The sequence below is a fragment of the Ursus maritimus genome, unplaced genomic scaffold (assembly GCF_017311325.1).
Source record: "Ursus maritimus isolate PB19 unplaced genomic scaffold, ASM1731132v1 scaffold_7, whole genome shotgun sequence".
NCBI lineage: Eukaryota > Metazoa > Chordata > Mammalia > Carnivora > Ursidae > Ursus > Ursus maritimus.
In genome coordinates, this window is record NW_024426885.1 from 74027968 (window position 1) to 74040828 (window position 12861).

Consider the following 12861-nt stretch of genomic DNA (forward strand, 5'->3'; position numbering starts at 1 on the left):
TGTTTTATTAAAATGCACTTGTCAGTCTTGTAATTTGATTGGATCTTTTATCCTGCATGATTTTTTTCAAGATTTTATTTATTTGACAGAAAGCAGAGCACACAAGAGAACAGGAGTGGGATAAGGGGCAGAGGGAGAGGGAGAAGCAGGCTCCCCGGATGAGCAGGGAGCCCGATGTGGGTTTCGATCCCAGGACCCCAAGATCATGACCTGAGCTGAAGTCAGAGGCTTAACCAACTGAGCCACCCATGTGCCCCAATCCTGCATGATTTTGTAACATCATGCGTCAGTCATTTGAAAATATTAGTCACTAGGTTCTTTCATATGCTGAGATATTTCATTACAAAGAATGATGACACATCATGGATCTTTAGGAAATTGTCACCCTACACTCTTAAACAAATGGGAGTGAGAAAAGTAAATATCATCTTTTTATATTATGGAATTGTTCTGCTCTTGAAGACCCCTCAAAAGGAATGCCAGGGCTCTCCAGACTACCCTTTAAGAGTCCCTGGTTTAAAGGTTATTAGATAAAAGTTTGCAATCTGAAATGAGAACTGTAAATATTTCAATGTTTTGCTATACTTTTTTTTAAAATGGATTTTGGGGTAAAAGATGGGAAGTAGGTTATAAAAGATAGTTTTTCAGTGGCAATTACTACACATAAAGTATTCTCAAAAATAGTAGTGTCTTGGGCCAAGATGGAGTTAGTAATAATTAGTGTCTAGATGTCTTTTGTGCTCGAGCAAGTATGAAAAGCATATTGCTATAGAGATGTCAAAAAACAGGAAGGTTTATAACTATTATTTTTCCTACATCTTTATATTAATTTTTAAAAATTGTTCTAATAGAAGTATTCAGTAGTATAGAATGTTTATCACCATTAAGTCCCATCAGATGCAAAGATCCAATATTAAATAACATATTTACTTTTCCCCAACAGTATCTTTGTATTTTATAAATTGGGATGTAATTATGTGTGTTTATTCCCAAGTACTCCTGATATTTGTTTATTTTTTAAATTATCTTTGATCTGATTTAATATTCTAACAATGATCTTTAATTGAAAGCCAAGTTGTATGAGCAAAGACAAGGCTTGGGCAATACTCGAGGGCACTTGATAGATGACCAAGGTCAAGTTTCAAGCAGAGAAGTTTAGCTTTCTTGACATAATCAAGTAGAAGGATTGGGTTTTGATGTCACAGATAAGACAGAAGCACAATCGCTATCTATCTAGGGAACTGAGTTGGAGGCTATAGCAAGCATAAGCCTTTACTTTTGTATTTGTTTAATTTATTTCTCAACACATTTTTTTTAAATTCATTTATTTGACAGAGAGAATGACAGCCAGCGAAAGAGGGAACATAAGCAGGGGGAGTGGGAGAGGAAGAAGCAGGCTCCCAGCAGAGCAGGGAGCCCAATGCAGGGCTGGATCCCAGGAAACTGGGATCATGACCTGAGCTGAAGGCAGACACTTAATGACTGAGCCACCCAGGCGCCCTACATTTTTTTATGGGAAGTGGACTGTTGACTTCTCTAAGTTTCTATGAATAACAATATCAATCATGTCTTGAAATCTGCTCAACTATTAATTTTTACTCCTTTCTTCTCAACTATTTTTACTCATTACTCTTTTTGCCAATATTTATTTAATCAATCAATTGATCACTGAACTTATTAAGTACCATGTATGTGTAAAGGCGTTGTTCCAAATGAAGCCAGTGTATACACTAGCACTGGGTAATAAGCTGCTGAAGGAGCTCAAGATTTAGTACAATCCTCAAAGATTTATTCCTCTCTTAATTGCTCCCTTATTTCCAGAAGTTAACAATTGCCATTGTTATCTTGGTTTCCTGTAGAGAAGGAAGAAATGTTATTTAATTGCTTCTCCCTCTGTTCTTTCTTCATTGGAAAAGCAAGTGACAGGATGATAAAACACTGAACCCAAAGTCTGAAGAACTGGGATACACGCATTCTGCCAGTGGCAGAATTTACAGAAGGTGTCAGGGTTCTGGAAATAAAAAGCTCTCTGTGGTCACTGAGCAAGGATAAACCAGTGATTTCCCCCTTATCAGTTGCCTGAAAGGATTCTCAAATATCTGTTAGTCAACCCAGGGAAAGGTAGATGGTCTACTAAAAGTCAACATGGAAACATTTAGGGTAAGAGGGGCTAGTTGCTTGAAGAAGGGCGGAGAGCCTTGTTTCATGAGGTGCATTCGCGGACACTAAACCCACAAGGTGTCCTACAGTTACAGATACATTCTTCAGACAAATGAGTTTAGCAAATTCCAAGTATTCTGCCCCCATCATAGAAGATCACCATAACTTATTAAATTATTTTAGAAATATTTAAATAAAGAAGCCAGTTTCTCATTGTATAACTAGTAGTTCACATTTTATAATAAAGAGTCAATTAAAGTGCCATTAGTCAGTGTTCTGGTACGTATGGGGAACCTTGACTTTCCAGTCTAGGAAAATAGACCAGTCCAAAGTAATCTCCTTTGCTTCCAGCACTCTTTGTGATCGCAACTTCTTGAAACTTCTTCAGCGCATTGCTGATAATACTTTGCATCTCTTATGGAAATGTTCCCCCTCAGAAGGGATTCTGAAATTAGGCATCAGTCAGTGTTGTGTCCATGAGTTACTGTGTTGTACGCTCTATCCAGACCTCCCTGGGAATGGCCTGAGCCTCAGGGATGTCAGGCAGCAGTGAGAAGGTGTGGGTGGCATTAATCTGGCCTCTGTTTTTACTGTGAGTACCTGAATTAATATCTTACAGTCCGTCTCCTGCAGATGCTAGTAATATCAGCATTTCAAAGGTCCTGTACTGTCCTTCTGCACTGAAAGTAGCAAGTGCATAACTCTGAAGGATACGAAGTTTATATTTGGGCCCAGTAAAAAAAGTGGCTTTATGACAAGAACTTTGCACTGCACTGGACAGGAATATACCAACTCTGTTTATTTTCCATATAAAGATGATCAAAATTGTCTTGCAAGTCCTCACCAAATTTTCACATAGTGTAAAAACAGTTTGTGGGACATGTAGCTAAACCCCTAAAAATGTAATGATTCCTGTCCAAGTGACAGAATTTTATTTTAATGTCAGAAGAAAATATATGAAGAGCGCCTTCTAGTATCAATGTTGTGTTTTGATAATGATTTTTTGAAATAAAGAGAAAGAAAATTAGACATGACATAGCAGTGTTCTATATGGTGGGCACTGTGTCTGATTTGTGTCTTTGTGCATGACATCATGTTGCACATACAAGACACTCACTAAGCACATACAGACTTGGTTGAAGTTTGAGAAAGAAACTTAGTGTCTATTGCCATAAAAGATATATCAGAGGGTAAACAAATAAATTGTGTTGCCATTAACATGTGGAATAAATGAATATTTATGTATGTAAATGCTTAAGTTATTTTTAGGACAAGAATCAAGAAACTAAAATCAGAATTTTTTTTTTTTTTCCCTCAGGGTGAGAATTAGATAGTTTGGGATCGAATTAAAGGAAAATTTATTTTCTATTCTACATTGTTTTGCTTTTGAATTTTGAAGACTTTTCTTACAATAGTAAATACAATTTAAAAGCTGTATAACTAGAACAAGTAAGTGAATGCCCCAAAATCTGGTTTCATCACAAATTAGCTCATCAAATCCTTTTGTAAGAAGCTAGACTTCTAAGAATAGGAATGATGGTTATTGAAATGTTGACAGCTTAGAAACTTTTTTTAAAGATTAAAGGGAGAAAAACACATTTAACTACTAATTTTAAACCATTGCTTTTCTGGTATTATCTCTATAATTTTCATACCCCTGCATTCCATCCTTCTGCAATCCCTTTGTAAATTTACCTGAAACAAAACATGTCAACAGTAGGACTCAAAGAAGCTGAACTTGGAGGAAAAATGTACCAATAATTTAGTTTTGGCTTCGGGGTTTGGTTATCTCAAATCAGTATGTTCTACCATACAAAGAGAATTTTTGTTTTTGTCTGCTCCAATTTTTCAAAAATGTAGTGATTGAAACATGGTCTATGAACAAATGGCATTGCTATAATTTACTATCAGAGAACATCAAATACATCTTAAAATACAAATGCTATTAAAAATAATGTTTCTTAATAGTTACAAGATTCCATTCAGGAGACCCTCTTACACACCCCTCAGGCAGATCAATGCAGTGCTGTGTCTGGTGCTGAGCTGGCTGTTGGGCATGGAAGTGATGAGCCGTGGTGGAATACAGTGGCAGGGTTTTCATTCAGAAACTCAAGCTCCCGTAGCTGGTCCTGCCTTCCCGAGGAAACGCCAGGGCCATGGGTCAGACTTCCTGTTTTATCTGCATAGGTCGCTGCTTCCTCATCTGTAGAGGAATTAGATAATCCCCAGGGCTTCTTCCAGCTGGGAGTGCTATGATTTGTGACTCAGAGACACATTTGTTTCTCAGGGATCATCAATACATGCTTTGTTGCTGCCTCTGGCTTACGCATTTAGAACCCTATTTTCTGCAAGCTTAAAATTAACTGTAGGTTGCTGCCAAAGTCCTTATCAAATTAAATATGGGGATATTGAGAAATCATGGGAGTAAAAAAGAAAAGATAATATACACCCGACCATGCTAATTTTGGTGACGGTTCTATATAGCAAACATCGGTATAAATTGTTCTCAATTTTTCATATATAGATATTTCATAGAAATCACATTTACATCTCTAAACGGTGGAGTCTCCCCTAACTGAAGAGCAGGATGTATGTAAACCAGAATTTATTAGTTACTCTCACCTTGATGTCTTCTTTGGGGTTATGCTCCAGGTATTTCTGTAAAGCAGGAGACACTGTCCATCTGAGAGCCTCTTTTGGCTTCCAGATCTGCGTGTTGATTTCTGGTTTGTTTTGGAATTGAGGTTCTGGTTTTGGTTTGGGTCACCCAGTGTTCATTATTTTCAGTGTGGAAACGTGTGCCCTTAGGGTTGATCACCACCCTCCCCTTTCAGTGCTATTGCATGGGTGGAGGAGGGGGTTGGGGGGGTGTTGATGCCTTTTCTGCCTGCCTGGCTCCTGAAAGCATTTGGGTTTTGGACCTTGGACCTCGAGACTTCATTTTATACGTCAGCTGAGCTAGATCTCTAAAGGCTCAAATACTTTGATCTTCTTGACTCCCCTCTCCTCATCTTACACCAGTTTCTTAGATAATCAGCTTATCTGATTTTCCCTGTCATGTACTTGCCTCAAAGTTACTAATGAAACAGTATATTAAATGTATTTTTGTGTTTTTAAACTTTTGTCTTTTGGGCTTATATATGAATATGAATATATGAATAACATTTTATTTTGCGTGGTTATTTGGACCTCAAATCAGAACTAGCGGTGTTAATTATCCTGTGTAGGATAATCTCAGGTGAATTTTTTCTCAGTAGCTTTGTTTCTGATATTTCTTTACAATTTGACTTGTTGTTCAACTGGCTTCTTATTAACTTTTCTTTCATTACCCTGCATACAGTACAGTGAAGTGTCTAATATGCTTTTGGAGTAGACTAAAAATTTAAATAAATAGAACTTCTTTTTTTTTTTTTAAAGATTTTATTTATTTATTTGACAGAGATAGAGACAGCCAGCGAGAGAGGGAACACAAGCAGGGGGAGTGGGAGAGGAAGAAGCAGGCTCACAGCAGAGGAGCCTGATGTGGGGCTCGATCCCATAACGCCGGGATCACGCCCTGAGCCGAAGGCAGACGCTTAACCGCTGTGCCACCCAGGCGCCCCTAAATAAATAGAACTTCTAAATGAAATCTAAATAAAACAATTCCCTGACTATTTTAGAAAGCCCATGGCCTTGGAAATGTTCATGTCAACTTATAAAGTTTAAAGTTATGTACAGAGTAAGGACATAGGAAAGTAGTTCCAAGTTATGAGCATGATTCCTTTCATCTAGTGGTTGGTATATTTTAGTTCTAAATGAATCCCCACATAAAGCTTTGAGTTAAACATACTGACACAATATCACTTCACTTAGAAATACCCCATCCGAGTAATTTTTAAATTTCAGTTTCACTCTTTTCCTCTAAAAATGTGTGGCAGTGTATCCTGAATAACGTAAGTGAAATCTGCTGTAATTTGAATTGACAATCACATAAAATCTTTATGTTAGTTTCTTAGTTTGGTAGAAATAAATAATAGAATATGTAAAAGTTTTTTTTAAAGGAATAATTCTCCGCCTATGCTAATTTTATTGAATCAAACAATATTACAGTCCTTAATACCCATCACTGGCCTGTCCCAGTCCCCCATCCCCCTCCCCTCTGAAGCCCTCAGTTTGAAAATTATTTAAGAATCTTAAATAATAAGATTCTATGATCTGTTAAACTGAGTATGGTTGCATTTGTTCTGTTTGATTATCAAAATCATTCAAATTACAAAGCTGATATTAGGCTTTGGTATATAAAAATAAACATAGTATGAATAAATATACTCACATATGTGAACATATATACATTATATATACACACATATGAATATATATATATATATATATACACACACACACACACACACACATATAAAATATGTGTCACTTAGGATATTTTTAAGTTTTAAAAATGGCACAATGGCCACATATTTTTTTTTTTGAGTAGCCAGAAGAATTTCAGTTTGGATACCTTACGCTGATCATGATTAAGAGAGATCCCTCATCTATTGCTCATGTCTACATCTGAAGGATTCTATGTGACTAACCATTACCTTTTCTGGAATGAGGGCTTAGTGTTTAAGATTTGTTCACCTTGAATTATTAAAATGCCTGGTCATTAACATGAGTCCACAAAAACTCAAGACCACTCTCTGGGTAAATTTTTCCCATTTGAGCTCTATGACAGTGTTCATGCTCAAATGGTAAATGCAAGTTACTTGGGTTTTATAGTTTATACTATTATATTTAAGGGAGGATGCAGTGGTGAGTTGTTTCATAACATATGCGGACTTAGTGTCTGTGTGCGTATGTGTATGAACTCACACACAGATGTTGATGATAGCTATTTCTGTCTCAAATATTATGCATTAGAACTTTAAGAAGGTGGTGACATAATTTATGATTTAATAAAAGTTAATATTTCTGAGTGTTTTGTGTGTGTGTGGGCACGTGGTAAATGCTTTTTATTCTTTTAAGGTTTATTTATTAATTTGACAGAGAAAGCACAAGTAGGCAGAGCTATAGACAGAAGGAGAGGGAGAAGCAGTCTCCCCCCTGAGCAAGGAGCCCAGTGTGGAACTCGATCCCAGGACCCTGGGATCATGACCTGAGCTGAAGGCAGACACTTAACCAACTGAGCCACTCAGGCACCCCTGGTACATGCTTTATATGCACTTTTTTTTTTCATTTAAACTTCACTATAACATGTTGACTGGGATTCATTTGTAGAAAATTTCTTAGCTTTAATTTATGTTATCTCAAGAGAACATTTGTATTATAATATGGATGCTGTGGTTGATCACTTAAAAATTCATATCTTTAAGAAATCATAGTTACAGGGGCACCTGGGTGGCTCAGTCAGTTAAGCATATGCCTTCAGCTCAGGTCATGATCTCAGGGTCCTGGGATTGACTCTCCCTGCTGGGCGCGAAGCCTGCTTCTTCTTTTCTCTCTCTCTGCCTCTCCCCCAGCTCATACTCATGTGCTCTCTCTCTCTCAAATAAATAAGTAAAATCTTAAAAAAAAAAAAAAAAAGAAACTATATGTACATGTATCAACATATATAGATTAATTGAACAAATAGTCCATGTTTTTATGTCCTATATTACTATTCATTGTAGTGATCTTTCAAATCTGTGAACACCCAGTCAGCTTGCAGAAAATAGTAGCTAACATCATCATCATCATCATCATCATCATCATCATCATAATAGTTCCTAGAATAATTACTATGGAATAAAATAAGTAAAAACTATTTGTTTTGGGTTTAGAGAATATATGATGTAAATCAAAACTGGATACAACTAAGGAATCTGGATATCCCTAAGAAAATGTAAATATCAAGGATACGTGAGCTGTTGTACCATGGATGCGTACTGTAGAAGAACCCAGAAGCTTACCTGGCAGTTCAGTCGATCATACAAACCCTCAGAAATAGAAATTGGAGTATTGAGTTTCCAAAGGACCACAACGTTGATTTCTCCTTCACGTCTCTTCTAGTGACCTCATCCCCTTTATCGTCTGATTTATCTTTCTGACCCACACCACAGGCTTCCTTCATGGCTCTGTGGTGGCCCCTAGGATATGCTCATGAAACCCACTGTCTTGGAGCTCTTTACTTACATAGCTTCATGTCTGTCTTCTAGGTAGATGACAAAGGTGTCAGCAACACAAATGTACTTATTAACTTCAGTACACTGGGACCTTGTGTCATGTCTTGTGCTACATATCCAGCTGCCTAGGCACTGGCTCCTCTCAGATGCTTCCCAGGCGCAAATATCCCACACATCCAACACTCAGCACAAGAAGTCTCCGCGCAGACGTCTTCTTCAGTGTCTGCCTTATGGATGAACGGTGCCATTGCCTACCAAGTTATCCAGACTAAGACGCCGTCACCTTCCATATAGAGGAATAAAGCAGATTACTAACTGGTATCCATTCACTCGCTGCTGTCTTCCATTAACCTGTTTGTCCACTGGGGTCAATCTGAAGTCAACGACATAAAAATCTTCTTGTATCAGTCATCAACTTAAAGAACTTGCTCAACTCAACACCATCCACTTAAAGTATTTCAGTGGAATCACAATAATCTTAGGCTACAGACTATAATCTAAACATAGACTATGGGCCCTGAATATTCTGACCTTACGTGTGTTCCAACACTCATGTAATGCTTCTCCTGCCTTCGTAGCCCTGTTCAGTGTTCAGCCTCCTCTTCACTTAGTCCAGGACCACTCAAAATTCAGCCAAGCATCAATTTTGCAAGGAAGCCTTCCCAGACCCCAGAATCCTCTGAGGACAGGTTTGTCATACAGGATTCCATAACTAATGACATGGTTATTTTTTTGATAGCTGCTTTTTCACCTGGGGTGAAGTTTCCTGAGGTCAGATTGTGCCAGTCTCATTGAGGACTGTATTCTCAGCATCTGACACAAAGTTGTCAGACACGTTTGTCGAATGAATAAGCAAATTGAATTTAATATTTGGATGCCATCTCAAAGTCCTCAGGACTAACCCTAGGTGGCAGTCTTCCTCCTGAAGCCACATACTCCACCATTGTACCCTCTCTCCAGCTCAGTGGTTTCAAATCTGTGGTTTCAAATGGTTTCAAATTCCTTATCTCTTCTATTGTCACAAATTTATTATCTCCATGTAAAGTCTGTGATACAAGTCGTTCAATTTTATTTTTATTTTTTGAAAATCCAGGTAATCACACCTAGTAGAGTTTTCCCAGTATCTTCATTTTTTAAACAACTGTAAACTCTAATTCCAGTTAAATATCTGTAATAAATATCTATGTTCACTATTGCCTTCATCTATCTTTAATAGTCAGTCCTCAACTGCCTAAAGAAAGCATTAATTCAAATTACTAGGATTAATTTTCATGATGTATTTCAGATTATTTCTCAGACTTTATCCCTTACGTAAGCATTCAGCTTTACTATAGATTTTTATATTATTATTCAGATATTTCCTTTCTTTTCTTATTAGTTCGTATCAAATTTTCTAGCAAAAAAAATTGCCATCAGGAAATTTTCCAAGATGAAGTGGAACATTTTAACCCCTGGAATTGGCTGTTATGTCAATTCCGTATCTGGGAATGGGTTGAAAAACTTGACATTTTTAATCTAAAATATTTTGTTCGATTGAAGGAAACCTATAGCACTCAAGTGTGGATTTTGGTTCGGATTTTCCTAGTGAACATTTTCCAGGAAATATTTTCGTTGCCAAGAGGAATACATTTAAATTTATGCTATAATATGTGTATTTATGGATGTTTTGGATGATAAAACAGGAACGATTTTTTTTTTAATCTTAGTAGTATCCATTTCATCATACAACCCACAATTCCTTCTCACAGAGGATCTCTTCATTTATCGCCACCATTTACTATTTGCACAATCCATTCAGTTACTCTAATCTTATATTTTATAGTGGGCATAATTACACTTTCTGACTTATGTGACAATTTTAAGATTTTAGAGGAAATTATTAATTTATTAAAAGATGTTTAATTTCTAAAGCACTATTTAACCATCCAGGTGGTACTATAAATTTTTTGCTTGTGTTTTACTTCACTAGCTCAACAAAGGTTTGCCTGTTACAGCTAAAAGGAATAAATAGATTAGAATAGAGGAAATTTAGAAAATGAGTAATTAATAATTACTGTTCAATACCATTATGCAAATGAGCTCTTAAGTGCACCCCCAATATGATTAATAATTGCATTAGTTTCCTAAGGTTTCTAGAACAAAGTGACACAAACTGGGTTGCTTCAAACAACAGAAATTATTCTTTTGCTGTTCTGGGTTTTTTTCTAGAAAGTACTTGGTTTCTAAAATCAAGGTGTTGATACAGCCATGATCCTTCCAGAGCCTCTTGGGGCAGGTTCTTCGTTCTTCCAGCTTTGTGTGGCACCAGGTGTTTCTTGGCTTGGAAGTGGATCCCTCTAATTCTCACTTCTGGTGTCACATGGCAATCTTCTCCCTGTCTCTGTTTACTCCTCTTCTTAGAAGATGAGTCATAGTTGATTAGGGACCCCTCAAATGACCTCATCTTAAGTTGATTGTGTGTGCAAAGAACGTGTTTTTGAATCACAGATATTAATGACTAGAACTTCAGGGTATCTTTTGTGCGGATACAGTTCAACCGGTAACAATGACCAACCATCATTGATTTTGATCATACGGTCAACCTCACTTTGAAATGCATTGAGGCATTCTCTCATATAAAGAATTAACTAATCAATATAGATTTGTTAAACATTTTTTTAAAAAATGGTCATAGAAGCAATAACAGAGACAGAATTGTGAATTTATATACATTCAGAGATTTTACCTCTTATTCAAGTGATTTGTAATTCACACTGGGTGCCCAGAGACTTCAGAGGAATGAGGTAGTGAAGACATAGACGCTTATTAGAAATGAAAAATGTAGGTCCCTGCTTCAGTACTACTGAATTAGTATCTTCATTGTAATGAAATTCCCAGGAAATGCATGCTCATATCAAACACTGAGAAGTGCTTCTTGAGAGAATTTTAGTAAGTTTTTCAGCACTCTATAACATTTTAAAATTTCTTGTCTCCTGGTAATCTGTTTTGTCCACTGCCTAATATTAAAGTTATAATAATAGGTAATCAATTTATCAAAAAACAAATTAATTAAGAAATATATGATATTTTGTATATTTGCTTCACTAAGATTAATTGTCCTACCTATTTCAATTTTCTTTTGGACCTACTTTGGTCAAATTTTCCTAAAGTAATGGCGCAACCATAGAGAATTTTAAAATGTGATACATCCTAATAAATTCTTTCAAGTGTTCTTTTCCCTGGTCATTTACAGGAATTCTCCTGTTCTTCTATTGTTCTTTTTATTTGATTTATTAAACCTAAATTCAATTTTAAGAGACTGTTCCCATAATCATCATTAACAATTGCTTTTATGACTATTACAACAGTCATAGTTATACTATGACTCATAGTGGCTAACATATTTATCAGAGGTATTATATTTTCTAATACTTTTTCTCATCTAATGGAGTGTGGAGTATCATAATTTTCAAATTGTTTGTCTTTTTACATTCACAGAATAAAACCACACAATTATTTCAATGTATTATTGATTTTTAAAACCTCTTTCATATCTACTTGGTCTAAGCAATGTGATGTTTGAAATCTTTTATTCTAAAAGAAACTGTTACAAAACAAATAAATGTAATTTTACTAATTTGGAATATCAGTTTTGATATTGTACAAAACCTTAAACCTTGAAGGATTTTCATTTTAACTTGCTTTTTAAAAACATTATAAAGTAAACACAAATACAAACTCTGTTCCTACTTGAAATATTTTGGGGCTACTTGTCTAGAAATCCTTGAAAATGCATTTTTATTTGGATAAACTTTTATCTATTTTATTTGAATCCAGGTTTTACTTGGGCAATTAAACTGAAAAAGAATGTATTAAGATGTGTAAACAAAATGATTAAATTTATTTGTGAGAATGATTGATAAACCTGAAATTGTAAGACACGCTGAAAGATGCAGCATTATTTGTATGTGTTGAGAGACTCAACAAAGAAGAGAGTGTAAATTTCCCTTTTATGATTATTTTAGGAAGGTTGATGGCATTTTGTTCTCATATGCAAATGTATTTTTCCCTTCAGGTCATTTGAAAGATCATATCAAAATTGCATTGGTTTTCTACCATTGCCAGACAGACAACCACAAGCTTGGCAGTTCAAAGCAACACCCGCTCATTATCTCCCCACTTCCCCAGGTCAGGAGTCTGGGTGTGGGTGAGCTGGGTCTTCCCTGTTTCCCCTGGTCAGGAGTCTGGGTGTGGTGAGCTTCGTTGTCTGTTCAGTCTCACCAGGAGGAAATCAAGACATCTATCAGTCAAGGTTGTGATCTCCTATGAGGCTCCAGTCCTCTTCCAAACTCAGTGGGTTGGAACAATTCATTTCCTGTGATTGTAGAACTGGGGCCCTCATTTTCTTCTTGGCTGTCATTGGAGACCATTTCCAACACCTAGAGGATGCCACTGTTCCCCGCCTGGAGCCCTGTCTTTCTCATGGCAGTTTGCTGCTTCAAGGCCAACAGGAGAGCGTCTGCTGCATCTCGGAGTCCTTCTTCTGGCTTCTATTCTGATATCTATGCTCTTTTGAAAAGGCTTA